The following is a 16,864-nucleotide window of genomic DNA, read 5'->3' as shown; positions in this document are numbered from 1 at the left end:
TATAGTTTCAGAAACTCCACTACTTGAAATAGGACTTTTGAAAAGTAAAAATAAAGAAATGAATATATGATCATAAAGAAACTGGGGGAATATCCCAGAAGTTTATTGTCCAGAATTCCCTGCTTTTGGCAAGGCAAAATCAAGGGCAGCTAAGAACAACTTATTTTGGAAGTGCCTCCATCAGGTATGGAAACAGCATGTTTCAACTGCACCAACTTTCACAGCCATCACAAACCACTAAGATTTTAATAAATCTGGGGCTAGGCTTTTAAGATTACTGTAGAATATATGTGTCTCACTGTAATATGAAGAAAGTACCTGTGTATGAACGTTAAAAGTTTGGAGAAACTGAAAGAATCAGTGCTGGAGCACTATGTCATGCCACAGGCTTTCAAGAGCTGCCCAGATCATAGTGCCAGTGTCAGACTAGGATTGATGCATTAGAGTCTCCTGATGTGAAGTACAGTTTAGAGATGAATACACACCCTTACAATCAATCTCTTATTGACAACTTAAAAACTTCTACCCTACTAAGCCTAAGCACTAAAACCCCCTCAATCTATAGATATCCAGAGTGGGTTTTGGAACACATGGACCCCTCTGACTGAACACAGGCCTGTGCAAACTCCTCCTGGCACTTCAGAAAGACACATTAGTTAAAATAAAAAAACCTGAACAAACTGTCTGAAATCTTGTGGCACTGTGCCTCCACTAATAAACCGCAAACTCCTTTTCTGGGAAAATGGACCATGGTGCAGAAGCAACCACTTCACTCCCCCCACCCTTTGTCACCTGCCAGCCTCAGGGTTGCCATCAATGCCAGCTCCACTATGGGCTTGGCAGAGCAGCCTTGAGCCCAGATTAATGAAGCCCAGCTGGATACAGGTTGACACCATCAAGAGCCTCTGTGTTTCCCAGGGAACTGGCTTACCATGGAGCCAGATAAGATTCATATGGGCTTATTAACTCCAGCTCTGTGTAATGCAAAAGCAGTTGTACTGATTATGGAGTTGAGATGCTCCTGGAAGCAGTGTAGCCACATTCATGTGGGTCTGAGCTTCAGCTAATATCTGTGGCATGAATAATCTGCAACACATGGATAATCGAGTACTGATTGTATCCTGCTTCTGAATGGGTGCACAACCAACATACCTAGCGAGACAGTGCTGAGACAGAGTAATTTAAGAGCTCTGAGTCTAAAAGAAATTCAAACCCTTCCTTATTTCTAGGCTGTCAGTAACTGTTTTGCACAGAATAACAAAACTGAATCTTACTATTTAAAGGAATGAATTTTATTACTTATAGTCAGATTCACCTTCATGCACAGGATCAAGCACAAAAATCTATGAATCACTTCAGGTCTGTTTTGATGACTTGTCAGTGTTTCTTAGGTCTTAGGCTGACCCTCTCTCGAGGTATGAACATGTCCCTGAGGATTCCACCCTGCTTAGTACTAAACAACTTCTGAAGGTGATGAGTGCTCTTACTTTATGGTACTAATCATTATCTGGAATTGTTTGGACTCTACAGGACTAGCTCTCTAACTTCTGGTTTTAATATTTTCATTGGAAATGAATAAGTGTAATTGACTTATGCAATGCTTAATGGGAGTTAGCATTACTAAATGCTTACGGAGCACCCTGAATATCTTAACTATGAGAAAGATACTCTAGAGTTACTTGCCTCATTAATACAGGCATATATATACCTTTTGTGATAAGTAAATGCACATAAAATAAGTTAGCCATACACTGAATTTTAATTACTCCTGAGGGCCACATAACAGAATAGGTTGGAATTTATTCATATTAATATCACAGCAGTTTTAATCCAATCACCATCTGTACTTCACACATACATCTGCATCTACTTAAATAATTACAGTGGGTGGAATTCACCCCCACATTTTAGACACCTAGATTTAATTCTCAAAATGTTGGTGTCACTACAGGAAGTAAGTGTCTAAGCTCCCAGGACAGTCAGAGGGGAATCTAGTCTGTACAGTAGGGGAACCTGGAAACTATTTAGCTTGTCCAGATGCAGCTCTCCAAGCTGCACTGGTTGTATCACTTAAAATGCTATTGCCTATAATGGGAGACCAGATATTCACACACTAACAAACACCTACATCTAGGTTTCTGAATCCCACCCAGTAGATCAGCTAATTGGTGTCATTTTTGAGCTATTGCCTAACCCCTTTTACTGAAAATATACTGAAAAGCACAAATTTGAAAGAATTTTAGGATATAATCAACCTACTGTACATATATGGACTAAAATCTCCCTGGAGATGGTCCTTTGAGTTGTACTTAAAGATACAACTATTGTACAACTACAAAAGATACAGAGAAAGAGGAAGAGAATGAAAGAGTCACACTGGGGAGGGTTTCGTAAATTTTCATGATTTTCCAGCTTATGTCTGGGGAGTCAACGATCACCACAACAAAACAAAGCTAGAGATTATATCTATGTCTTTCTCTATATCTACCTACAGGCGCGTGCACACACACACACACACATGCATTATTCTCCTTTCTTATACATGCATTTAGAACTCAGCACACTTATTTCCTCATAAGGGTACAGAAAGGATATTAGTGTCCTATAATCTGCAGCTGGGAGGACAAATACAGGCTTGTGTTCAGAAGCATCAATTGTAATCCTGAATTTGAACAATATAAGCCAATATAATACTGTTGCCTTTGGAAGAGTGACACTGACATAAGACTTCACTTGCAACACTAAAAAAACTTGCTTACTGCTTTTTCTTATGCTTTAGGGAAGCTGTGCCTGAGTACCCAGTGCTACTGTGAGAGAAAGCCTGGCAAAATTTTGCCTTCTAATGCTTTTTTATTTTCTCCAGAAACCTAATGTACCATCATACTTGACAGTGCCCTGTTCCCCTTCCTCTGTTCAGTTGTGGTAAGCAAGTTAAGGAAGTTGTCCAGTTCCCAAATTTTGCTGTGAAGAGCTCGGGGGCAAACTATATTGCATTTTCAGATCATATTTAGTCTCTTCTCCCATTTGCCATTTTTACATCCTCCACAGCTTTCTACAAAGATAAAAAGGCAACTGGGAAGAGAATAAAAAGGAAATGATTCAGGGAAGTGTTTAAAGTTAGGGAAACTTTGATAAGGAAAAATGTGATGAGAGGAAAGTGAGAAGGGAAACAGTGAAACAAATGGCACAGATGTGAGAAAGGCATGTCCATACACAAGTCTGTGCTGATTAAGCTAATCAGGTTCAGTTAAAACCTTGCATGGACACTTCTGGGAACTGTGACACATATGTGAACAAATGAACCATCTCTAACAGTACTTGGGTCACTATAGCATGGACCAATGTGCTTTTCAGCAAGCATGCAACAAATCACATCAGTGCCCTTTCGGAGAAACTTAGGAGCTTAACTTCAGAAGAGCAATTAAAATAATCCATACCTATCGTGCTGCACAGCTTAAGATACCTAAAGTTCCTTGGAGACCTAATGCTAGGCTTCTGGGTCTGCTCAGTTGTCACCCTGTCTTTGTTGCACTAATTGCCTAAGATCCTGCCTTTTAGCTAAAGCTGTTTGGGAGATGCAAAACAGGCATAAGTCGCCAAAGGAGCCCGATTTGTGAGGCACATATTGGCCATGGAAAATTCATGGGATGTTGGGGATCTGCCAGAAAACTGGAAGTCTGATCTTTGAGTCCTCCTCCTCATGATGACGTCTGGAGCTCCAGCTCCAGTCCCAGGAGAGTTCCTCAGTTACCAGGCAATGGTGACAAAAAGTTCAGTCTACCTCTCCTGGGAAAGCTGCTCCAGGCAAGATCCATATGCTAGGGAGGAGGAGGAGGGGACTTGGTTCTGCACATTAGATCACTTGATGTGGGGACTGAGTGCTGGCATTCTTGAGACCTTTCTGCTCTTTATCAAGTGGCAATTTTGGGATAATGTATAAACAGTCAAGGAGCAAGCACTGAGACCAAGGACATGACTTCAGGCTCCAAGTATCTGCTTTCCAGAGAAGCCTGACTGTAGCCCTGACCTAAGTGTCTGCATTTGTGCAAGAGACATTTAGCATATCCATCGCTTTGGCATCCCCTATAAGCTGTTTCCATCCCCTTGCTCAGATCCCAGTCTGGGATAAAAAAAATCTACCACACAGATTGCAGGTGTCTGATAATACTTAGTAAATTCTATTCCCAGAGCATCATAACCTTAACTCCCTTTGTTGCTTTTTGCCTTAGAGAACAAAACTTTTCTCCGAGCATTCTTCACCACTAAAATGTACGGGAGAAACCATGTATAGTCTGTGAGTCTTTGGGAAATGTCAGGCTCCCATCTGAGCAGCTTAATGCATTTTCTGATTCCCTATTAAAGATGACTCACAACATTGTGTAAATCTTGGTATTACATGACTTGCTTCATCACTCAATAACCCGGGAAGGAGCCAAGAAAGCAACTCTGCTCCTGAGTTTCAGCTATCTGATCAGGCTTCTATGCTTAGGACTGATGCTTGCAGAGTTTCACAGAGGCTGTTGGTTTTTATAACTGCAGTTGTAAGGCTAGTATGACCTACTGTACATAAATATATTTAAACAAAAAATGTGCTTAAAAACAATAAATATATAAATGATTCTTTCAATTGCTTTTAATGATCAAGAAGAAATTTGCTACCTAGGTAAAGTCAGCTTCAAAATTGTTTGCTATTTAGCTAAAAGCATAAAAATTCCTTCGGGAGGTCTGAACTAAATGAAGCTATAGATTTCAGAGCTGGAAGTCTAATAATTCCCTCTGCTGTATGCTCAAAGGCACAGAGGCCTCTTGGGCAGAGGCTACAGTTTGCCAAATTCATTGAATGAATACTAAAAAGACCCTGATCCACTCAAACACAGAAACAACTTGTCATTCCTTGCACTGTCAATACCTGAAAACACATGACCTTTGCTGCTGGCAAAGTAACATCTTATAGCCCAGAGGTACATTAAATGAGCTTAACATAGAATCAGTTTGACACTAACATTAATCTAGGGCATGTGGACTTAGGAGAATCACAAATCTTCTTTTATAGCTTGAAGCAGGTCAAACACCTCCCTTTATAGAAACAGCATTTGAGTTCACATAGCTAAAAAAAATGTCCATTATTTAAAATAAACTTCTCTAAGACATATACAAAATATTTAAGTAGCTGCATTCTATCCTGCTTACTTTTTCTCTGCAGTTTTAACAGCACATAACATTCTACTCCTCACTAAACTCTTGTTTAGTTCGCTAGCACCGATAAGATTCCACATCCCAGAAATGGCTGCATTTCAATGTTGGCTGAAATGATCCCTCTTATTTTCTTCACATAGTGAAGTAACAGTGTTACTTGAAAATGTATTTCTTTATTTATACTTACAGAAAAGACATAAGTCTGAAAAAAGTAAAAAAGAAAAAGTCAGTGAAACATAAGAGTCAGAAATCTCTTCTATTGTTATTTAGATAGAAGGCACACAAATTTTAAGTTTGTATTTTAAAACTCTGATCTATGGAAGTACTTTGTTGCTACTCAATGTACTGATCAAGAATGCACATAAACTGTTGTCCTGCACTGAAAATTCAGCTTGCAAAGTGACACCTTCTTATTCAGCAATATTTGCTTAGTGAATAACAAACTTCAGAACTAATCCAACAGCAAAAAAAGAAGAAAAATTTAGTCTTCCCCCCCCCCCCCCCCCCCCCGTTATCTCGTTCTGGCCAGTAACGTTAAAAAATCAAACAGGTTTTTATGTCACCTTGTGTGCTAACTCAGTAGTTAATTACATTCTTGTCAGATACAGTGGGGCAAGTCCTCCAGAGGTAAATGGCTTGCTCAGCTGTTATAATGGTGATAATCTAGTGAGTAACTCTATACAGGGCATCTAAAGTTTGTAGCCAGCAAATCTTTGCTAAAAGAATATGTCTAATGTAGCCTATATACCTTTAGTACTAGTGATTTATAAGATAGAAGCTATGTTTGTAAAATTGCTTGCTGGACAGCAGAAGCTGTATAACTTTAATACACTCACTGTAACCATCAAGAACCACAGAAGACATGGGAACCTTATGATACCGGTCTTAAGACATAGTTGCACAATAATAAAAATCACCACAAATTTTTCAGAAGTCTGAAATCCTGAATATAACAGTTCTACCTTTTAAATGTTCCTGGAATGAGACAGATCCACTCAGCTCTCTCTCATCACCTTTTTTTTACAGCAAACAATTATGGACATCCCTGTGCCATCTATTCAGGTAATATCCTTTGAGTTAATAATTAGATCTTTGCTGCAGCATCATGCTTTGCTTCTGTATCACCTCTCTTTATTTTGATCCCAGCCCATGCCATGTGTGTGATACAATATTCAGACTGGGAGAAAAGTCTCTCAGCAGAGACCCAGCAGAAAATTTTGGTGCACGTGAGAATCAGACCATGCATTCAGAAGGTGGTACAACAGCACTTGGTAGTGACTAGATGGGAAATCACAGGGAAAATATAAAAAACACCACCCCATCAAAATATTCTCAAAATACTTCTCTTCTTTCATGAGGTTAAAAATTAATCATGATGCAGTTGAGTACCTTGAGGTATAAAGGCCATCCACTATGTTTATTCCAAGCATCACAGAATATAATTCTGGAAAATTAAGTGTAACCTAAGCATGAGGCCTTGCAAACACCATTCACCACTTCCATGGCATCATGGCCACTAGTTAGGATATTTGCAAATTTATCTAAATCACAATCTGAATTCAAAGTCCAAGTTTCCATAGAAAAAATGTATTCTTTTCTTTTCTTATGGTATTCTGGATTATTTCAGTAGTTATGCATAGTTTTAAACATTCAGGAACACACAGTGTACATGATGGTTTAATTTGGTACTATTTAAACTATGAAAAGTTGTGGGGAAGGCCTCCTACCTAAAAGAAAAAGTTAATGTGTGTATAAGAATCTAAAAATGCTGGTGAGGAATGTTTTCATTTCAGTTACAATTACTGTGTCATCATATCTTTATTTGCTTTCAATTAGTTGCATGGTTGAACATCGTCACTCAGTCATGTCTCCAGCTATTTATAAATATAGAATTAATGGCTATAAAAACCTGCTTTGTTAATCAGTGGTTATATTTTATTGCCTTAGTCATCTTCATTTACATCTCACAGGATTTCAAAATCCCATAGAAGCTCTGGATCTGTTCACGGAGGGGTCTGAGAACACCTTCAGTGGGAACCCGCATGGCCTGCAGCTTCCAGCATCAGTTCCTAGAGATAGACATGCCCACTGTGCGATACACAGCTGCTGAGCCATGAAGCCTGGGATTTCTCTATGGCATTTATGAGCATCCCATTACCGCATTATCCAAGCACCCTGTAATCTTAAATGTATCTATTTCCACAGCTCTCCTGTGAGCTGGTGAAGCAATGTTTCCCCTGCGGGACTGACTATAGTGCTGTTGTACAGGAAGTCTTGACTGGAGCAAGGAGGTGAGACTAAAATCCTCTAAATACCAGGTTAATCAACTAACTAGTGCACCAGCTTTCACACTGCAGCGTAGCACCAAAGGAGCTGAGAAGGGGGTTATGACTTAGAAAACCTCTCACGTACACCTCCTCTCTCATCTGTACACACTCCTATTTATTAAGAACTGCAAAACTGGCTGGAAACCCATGCATTTTTCTTCCACATGAGGAATAAAGTGTAAAACACGGTTGAGTTCTTCCCCAGAAGTAATATCCTCACTCAACATTTCTTTAGGTGAGAGCCTGCACTTCACTAGTACATAACCTGGTTGTTTGTCAAGACCAAAACCTACCAGGCCTTCATGTGACACAGATAATAGGCCATTTTCTTTTTCTGTCTGGGAACAGATTGTGGAGGCGGTAGGGAAAATGATTATAACTTGAGGCAACAATGAGCAAAGAAGTGTTGTCTTAGATCTGTAAATCTGCAAGGCAACAACAAATGCTGGGAAGTTTTCCCATTAGTGTTTCTTGGCCCTGAGTCAGTAAGCTGCTTCATTGCTATGTCAATAGCACATACACATATATAAACACATGTCCAAGTCCTTTTCTCACTGCAAGTAGATTTAAGCAGTTGCAGATATGTCTTTTTTTTCTAGATGACCAAAAAAGTCCTCTGTGAAGAAATGTTAATCTTATCCATATACTTCACTCAAAAAGCATTTACAGTTTTAATGTTACTGTATCTCACCACCCATGTCACATTAGGCAGTTCTGTTTGTTTGCGTGGTTTTGCTTTAGCTGTTCTCTTTTGTCATTCTGGTCTTAACACATAAAGCCAGGAAAGAGTTTTCTTCTTAGTATTCTTTTTTTCCATTCCCTGACTATATCATCATTATAATCTTAATGATGCTATAGGTGTACTTCCTAATAAAGACATTTTGCATTTTTTGCAAGAAAAACAGTGAGATACTTCTGGATCAAGTTACTGGCAGTAGAAGTGTGTGGCCGAAAAAACGCTCCATTCTTCTTAAATATCCATTTGAATGGAAATATTTGGAAGGGGTAGAGGGAATAATGACACATACAATTCTTTTACAAAATCCACTTTGAAGACATTCCTTACATGAAATCTTAGAAGTATTTTTATCAGACTATGCGTGTCTTATTTTGATGCCCTTGCACAGCACCAATTCTTCATGAAGGCATGGTAATACAACTGAATACTGGATAGGAAGGAAGTGACTTGGCTCTTACAGGAAAAAAACACCACCTAAATGTGGGAAAAGGTTCATAAATACTTCCAGAGACCGGCATTTTGAAAGCTTGATCCTGAAGTCTTAAGAGTACACTTATACAAAAGTTCCTGCCTTCAGTTTGGTGCAGGCTGGGAAGGAAGTTTTTTGGATCTATTTTTCTCTTGCCTGTCTCTCTTTTCCTGAGCATACACTCAGCATACTGCCCACCAAACTGCTGACTGCCTGTTCCTCATTAGGGCATGCAGTGCAGAGAAACATGCCGGTAAGAAAACCAAGGAAGCAACCCAACCAGCAGCTGAGAACCCCTTCTACCAAGTAGCAGGAGGAAACAAAGGAGAAAAACCTCGTACTTCCTCTTTGGAGCTCTGCTGGTGTGAACTAATTTAATAGGGATGAGCAGCCACAAAGGCAAACAACTGCCTGTTGCTTCGTATAAGTGACATGTGGTAGGTTATAAATATACTAAAAGTGAATCCCAGAACCTTCACAGCTTCTAAAGGGAAAACTCCATGATCACAGCCTTTCTACTGTATTGGTAGGCTGTAAAAAACTCCCTCTGGATCTTAATCAATGGAGCATATAGAAAAACATAGAAAAAGTTTATGTGTAAGAGGGTGATGGAAAAGAAAACCAAATGAAAAGGGCACTCATTTACCAGGTCAGATTAGTAATGTACTGTGGGCAAGAAAGTCACAAAACAGAGAGGAAATGAAGGGGCAAAGTTGTGTCTCCTCGAATATCTCATTTTATCAGCTATATCTATTGTAGTTAAATGCCATTACCTAAAAAGCATTTAGGGGGGCACCCCCTTATCTTTCAGCTAATAATCCCCTTCTATGTAATCCTCTTTTCCAAACCAAGAAGCTTGACAGCATGAGAGGAAAAAAGAGTAGAGAATGAATCAGTTTTGTTTCCAGAAGTGGAATATACTAATAAAATAGAGCTAAAGTCACTGATGGCAGAGATCACTTGGGAGGGATGCAGAAGCAAATGGCTTAGCACATGATCCTTAGAAGGTAATCATTGTGTGGGCGCATGTCAGAACATGAATGTGTATGCAACACAGAGATGTACCTCTGTGTCAGAGGATTTTTCCCATGGGACTTCCCTACTTCTGGTAGGTATTTCCTTGTGACCTTTTAGCAGGAGAGAAAGAAAAAGCTTCTAGACAAGGAGATCAAAATGCTTGACAAGATCCTGGCTAGAGAAAGGCTGCCTGATTACAGATTCAGCATGACTTGTCTGCATCCTGTGTAGACAACTAATAACAATGAAATACCACAGCAGAGAAAGAGGAACCCTACAAAAAGATCACGGTTCTGCTGTACGCCTTCTAGCAGGACACTCAGCAATACCTTCTGCTGATAGACCAGTGACTGTGCCCTCATTGTGCATACAGTAAAATGAAGGGTGATGTAGTGAACTGTAAAAAAATGCTACTTGCACTTGCTCTATGTCTCTGTTCCCCAGCTTCCCAGCCTCTCCTAACAATCTACTGCCTGTGGGGAATTTCCAAGTTATCCTGTGAGACCCATCTGACCATCTACTCAGGTTCCTTGCTTGGAGACACCACTGGTCAGCCCAGTACTCTTGACCTATCAATCCCTCATGCAGATTCACTTTCCTAAGCCCTGTAACCTGGAGTGAAATGCTGTAATGCAAGCCTCTCCAGTTCTTGTTTCAAGATCATGCTCAATTCAGATGAAGTGAAATGGGTTTTTCAAGCTCTTACACTCCCCAAAAATAAGCTGGGATCCAAAAGCCTGTTTAGGACTGGGACTGGGATATGCATGTGTGCAATAATGAAACTACATTTCTAAAAAACCTGACCCCAAGGGTTAAGTTGTATTCGACTTAATTAACTGAAGTTGGCTTTTGGAATGTCAGCGGATAATATGCCAGGAAAGTCTTTGCACTGAGAGTGTCATTAATAGATTATATACATAAGAGACATGATTTTTAAGCTTCAGGTCAAAAAGCCACCTTTTCATTTTTCTTGGAACTCTCCAAGTATGTTATCCATGCTGCAAGTGATAACACTTTATTTCATAATAAATATTCTGAAGGCATTCCTAATACTGACAAATATGAATTACATTTATGCATACACTTCACAGTTATAGTTTCATTGTATGAGATACCATGACCCTAAATCTACAGAGAAAAAGTATGTTTATAAATTTTTCTTGCGAAATGTCTCTACAACAGCAGATGATGTCAATGAAGAGTGAACCTCTAAAGTTTCAGGTTAGATAAACAATGTCCAACCTTTTTTTTAAAAAATATTAACCTTTGGATCTGCAAAAATTTGCTTGGAAATCTTCCAATGTAAAGTCCTTCATAAGATTATTTGTGCTTCCTGCCTTTAGTAGACCGGGAACATCACCAAAATGATCACTCTAGTTAACTGCTTTAAGAGCAACCTAGGAAAAATATAGATAAAGCTATAGATAAACCTAGTAAAAATTTAGATGAAGTTTGGAGACAACGTAAGGATGGAACTGGAGATAATGACTAGATCAATGGTACAGGACAGCCTGCATATCCATATGTTGTATGCAAGCAAACAATACGTGCTTTATATGGGACCAATATACAGACACATATCTGGAGGGAAAATAAAGCAGATTGAATAGTCTTATATTAATTCTAATTGTTATGAAACATTATCTGAAGATCTGAAGATCTGGTAATTCAAAAATTCTGTAATTAAAATAAACTATGAGCTAACATGTCAAATAGTAACTGGTTCCAAACAAAATTCTATACAGACTCACATGTGAAATAAACTTGATGTATACCAGCTGTCTTTCATTGCTAATAATGTCTTAATTTTAAATCCAAATTTACTTCTACCACACATATACCTGCTATTAAATCACATGCATTTGCAAATTGTTTAACCAGAAATATTTTATGTAAATGAGGTGACAGAAAATAATACAGATGAGGGAAAAAATGAATCTCAGTGCATTTCAAGCTTCCTTCTCTGTGCTCTATCATGTGGCTTTATATTTTTATTTGTTAAGTTGAGATGTATGATTTGATACTCAGCCTAGTGCCGTAATTCCCACATCACAAGGTCACCACACAACTTGCTGTGACCTCCTAACTCCACCTAAAAGTCAGCCAGGCCTTGAAAGCACATTACTAGTGCAGATCTTTTGGAATTGCTTTGGCAGTCGCATAAGACAGCTTGCGTAGTGTTTTTCTTTACCATGACCAGCTGCATAGAGTGAGATTAGCTTCAAGTTTTCATAATCGTCATGTTCACATAAACAATGGAAAATTCCAAACCATTACTTTTTGCTTAATGTATATCTGTCTCTGCAGGAAAAGTGCACTTTAATCTTGGCATAACTCAAGCCTATAAAATATTCCTTTTCATAGGCTCAAGAAAGGCATACATTTTGTTCACAGGATGTTATTCAACAACCACAAAACATACAATTTCTGGATGTCTTAAAAAATAGAAAGTTAATAGTAGCAAACGCTGGATTGAGACGCTATCTGTGTAATCATTTACTGGCTCACTAAAATGTTAAGGGTCCTCGGGTTAGGCTTGAGCCTTTAAAGTTTGGCAGAATAGATCCTCCAGAAGATTTACTACAGCTTAATTATTGACCTGACATAATACTTAGGCTATGTAGCACATGCTGAAGGCTTGTTTGGTTTAATTAATTACTGAATAAGCATTTTATTTTTGTACCTTTGAAGATTTCCTGCAGTTAATGTGCCTTGGTTAATTTTCATAGCATTGGACAGAAGTCTGTATGTCTTGCTCGGTGAATTTATTATAGGCAAAACCTGCAAAAAGGGGAAAACACATTAATACTTAGAGCTGCTAGGAATCACACATTTAAGTTGTAACACAAGCTCTGTTCATGCTGGATTTAGAATTTGTTTGCAAAACTAAACTTATTCATTCCTATTTACTTTGCTGAATCACTCTGAAGAACCAAGTTTATCCATGTCTAATTACCTTGCTTACAAGTCAGCAAGCTGCCATCGTTAAAATAATTGAAACATTAGAGAGCACACATTAATTTTAAAGATCCTGACTTCCTTGTGTTTTGTTCATTATTAAAGTACCTATCAACGTGTACCTGCTTTTTCAGTGCATTAATACAGCCGAGAAAACTTAGAGCAGATGTTCTTCTACATGAGAAAAAAAAAAAAAAAAAAAAAAGAATAGTTTCTACTATTGTAAAATAACCATGCAGAAATTATAAGCTATATTTTATTTAGCTGTCAAAATCAAATGAAAGTGCTTTCCTTTTGTATTCCTTGTGGGCAAGCTCTATCAAGTTTACCTTCAAGTTAAGTGTAGTCTTACTGTTTGGCTAACAAAGTTTTTACATCTCCAGCCTCAGATTCCAATGGATGGTTCAAATAGCTAGATGCCCATCACTAAGTTCTGTAACTTGTCAGGATATTTTCTGAGAATATTTGTAATATTTTAATAAAATTTTCAGTTTTAGAGATACTTATCTCAGCTTTCATAATTGTTCATTCACTTATTTGTTCTTTTCTAAAATGAGGTAATAATGAAATCATGTATAAATCAGCACACAGAAGTCCATTTTGTCTTTAGGCAACTAAAATGTAACTACCAGTATCTGCTATATTACATCATCTTCTTCCTTTGACAAAAAACAATTGGTCCATATCTACTTTCTCTTCTTCTGACCTGAGCTACTATTAAGATGCAAGATCTCATAGGTGACTCCAGTCAGGAGAAAGTTTCAATGACAGAAAAAGAGCTCTGTTTCATTTATTTTCATGAAGACAGGAAATATTTTGTTGACATGAGCTGTAGTTTCACATTCCCTTAGCCTCGTCTAGTCACGGGCTTCAGACAGAAGAGACGTCACCTTCCCCTCCCATCCTGGCGGCGTGTGTCTCCAGAGTGCGCCAGCACACACACTCCTGGGGTTGAGGGGAGCCAGGTGAAAGAACCAATCTGACCAAGTATTAATACTGCCAACCAAAAACATACCAGCAAACCAGCAAGTGGGTTAGTTTTCAGATGGGTCGGCTCTGCCATCTATCTCCCTGTGTTGTCACGCTGCTGCCAGCGCTGTCCCAAGGAAGGAGCAGAACTGGGGGCCACCACCCCAGCAGTCAGCACATGCATCATGTAACCCTCGCCTTGGACACGGGCGCACTAAAGCCACCGGACAGGGTTTTCCTGCCTAAGCCAGCCTGTCCGTCAACAGGGCCTCTCTCTAGGCTTTAGTTTCCTCTGTTATGAAGTCTCTTCCTCTGTCAGTCTGTCTGCTCCTCTTCGGGACCTCTCTGCATCTGGCGCACCACCCTTCTGGGAAGGGCCAGCCAAAGCCTGACTGCCTAATGCTTACGCACTCTTGAACAGCTCTGGGGCTTGACTTTGGTTTTGGAACGAGCATGCTTTACTGTTTCTTACAGCTGTTTTATAAGGGCAGTGGCAAGGAAGTCTATCTGTTTTGAGGATAATGAACGCAGTTAGATTCATCATTTGAGAACTTCTGAAGGTCAAACACAACCTTATTAGGAAAACTCTGGTGACTTGCACAGACACCAGCAACGGGAACAATGAACACATATGGGGAGCATTATTTCATGCACAGCTGGGTACCTGCGACCAAAAAAAAAAGAAATCTAAGGAAAAATTGGGGCATTTATAGCTTCCAGAGAACGGAGGGAGAGGAAAAAGGAAAAGAATGAACCCTCCCTCAACAAACCCAAAAGGGAGATAGTGTAAATAGAGGAACCTGAAATACATACACCCCTAATATGCTGCTGCAAAATGAAATGTAACCTTTGCTTCTCTAATGCAGAACAGGTCAAATCAGTGGTCTATACAGTGCCTGGCAGTGGACTCATTGTTTCAGTTAATCAGAAAGGATTGTGAATTTTAAATCACTGGCCAGAACTGTGAAGGTCTGAGTAAGTTTAAATAAAAAGCTGCCAGTATTTGGGAATTTAACAAATTACCTCATAGTTATTATTATGCTATAAATATGCACTTGCAATATGACGGTCCTCTAAACCTTACCTTTTTCTTACGCAAGAAAGAAATATTGTCATTATTTTTCCACTCTTCCTCAGTTCAGGGTTTTTTTCTTGCTGTAATAAATAAACCAATAGAAAGTTACAACAATTTCTAAGCAATAAATTTAATAATATTTTTAATGAAAAAACCCAAACAAATCACTTGCATTTACCTATACATTATTTCTACGAATATATCCCAGCACAATAAGAAAGACATTGCACAGCGTAATGGTTTTTTGAGCTGTCCCATCAGCCTCACTGGGATTATTGCCTCTAATTTCAGCAGGGAAGGGTTACAGCAAAGTACATTGCTACTGCAATTTTCTTAATTTGTCAACAATTCTCTTTCTTCTTTAATTCTTTTCTTGAAAAGGTTATACTGATAGTGTACAGCATCTACAGAGGGCAGTAGCTCTCTAAAGCTGATTCCACAGGTGCAAAGCAGAAATCCAGCAAGACTTATTTAGATTCCAGCCAGTAAGTTCAGTTAAGCCTGCTTCCTAATAAATCAAAAAACAAACCAATGTGCTGTTAGGTTTTCAAGTTGGTAGTGGCTGTGAAAACCAAGAGGTCTTCTGGTATTTCACGTTGAAAATTTAAGCCCAGAATCTAGATTGAACACTCCTAATGTACAACAAAAATACATAGCTATGAAATAATTGCAGAAGTGAAAAATAACGTTATTATTGTATTACATAATACGTGGTTTTAGCTTTCTTTCTTTGAGAGATTGGTTTCTCCAGCTTTTAATCATGTATTTTTTGTTGATCGATTTCCAATTTTTTAGCAGTGCTGTAATAGCCAGGATAATCAGACTGAAGGGTTTCTTTGTCATTCTTACTAGCTACCATTGAACCTTTTTGCTCACCATTAATGTCACATAAAGTTACGGGCAACTGATGAAGATTTGCCTTTCTCTCTGGATACCCTCAGCACTCTTGGGCATGTGTATTGCTTAGGCCAAGAGGCTAGGATTTAAAAAAAAGCACTCTCATAATCAATCACACTCAACACAACTTATCTGTCCCAATGGCCACATAAGCCCTCCTTTGACCACATCATAGGAGCCAGCAACGCCCTGCCGACCTTCTGAGTGCAATAACTCCTAGGTGACCAGTGCGAGGGATGGGGGAGTGCACCAGGCCCCTTCCCACAGGAGGGGGCATTGGCTGAATGCACACTAGTGTTACAGCAATTATTTCCCCCAGCAAAATCTGTGATATAATGAAAGGCCAAGAAATCACAACTGACATGGTTTTTCCACTTACTGTATTAACTAGACCAAGCCTCAAGCACATGACGCAATGAAAGATTAGCTATCAGTCACCATACGAGAGGATGCAAAGAAGGGATAGGTATGCAAACACTAGAAGATGATTAATCAAATTATCCTCTCAATTTTGAAACATAAATGGTCTTACTATGTTTTGTTACAGTTACTTGTTGCGGTTATGTGGAGGGGTGGGCTGTGATCCACAGGCCAGCTTTTTAGCTTCAGTTACATGAGTGCAAATCGCACTGAAAGGGTGACTGCATGTAAGTACCAAAGGATAGATTTTGGCCCTTAACTTCCTATAAAAAAGAGTATTTTTTTCCTATTATTGTTGTTGTTATGGGAAACAAATTGGGCAAAGAACTTTTGGAAGGCAATTGTTTTCTAATGGCCAAGAATGTAATAGCAAATAAAATAAAGAAAACAAATCATCAAGATTAAAATAAGCTAATGGAGAAAACAATGGTTAAACAGCAAATCAAACAGAGGGAAAAGGCTTAAAAACAATCCTCAAATCATCCCCATTCACAATGAATAAGATGACTGCATGTGTACAACACAAGCTCTTTTTTTCTCCTTTCATTGTGAGAGATCCATGATTTTTTTACCTCTTCCTTCTTGCTCACCACTGCACTTAAGACGCTAGTTTCAAGTACATGTGATAAGGCAAAATCAGGAATCACCTATTAGCACCAAGTGGAGTGAAACATTGTCTTTAGGAACAATTTTATCTACACATACAAAAGGGTAAAACCAGTGGATGATGAAGCAGAGTGACAATGAAATAAACCATTGGATGATATACAGAAGAAAGAATCCAATAGCGCTGGAAT

General features: G+C 38.8%; 1 protein-coding gene across 4 annotated transcripts in view; it reads right to left on the bottom strand.

The window, feature by feature from the left end:
* SULF1 (sulfatase 1) overlaps positions 1–16,864 on the bottom strand; it is a 121,212-nt gene that overhangs the window by 84,146 nt on the left and 20,202 nt on the right. For all 4 annotated transcript variants that reach the window (XM_049825937.1, XM_049825922.1, XM_049825929.1 and 1 more), the window contains 2 exons: positions 14,760–14,830; positions 12,432–12,529 (listed from right to left, as the gene is read on the bottom strand). The gene's annotated coding sequence lies outside the window, so the exon portion shown is untranslated. The remainder of the gene's footprint in view (positions 1–12,431; positions 12,530–14,759; positions 14,831–16,864) is intronic.

Source organism: Accipiter gentilis, chromosome 2 (genome assembly GCF_929443795.1).
Source record: "Accipiter gentilis chromosome 2, bAccGen1.1, whole genome shotgun sequence".
NCBI classification, from domain to species: Eukaryota; Metazoa; Chordata; class Aves; order Accipitriformes; family Accipitridae; genus Astur; species Astur gentilis.
Note: the sequence above shows the minus strand (reverse complement) of the source record. Positions and strands in the feature narration are given on the sequence as shown.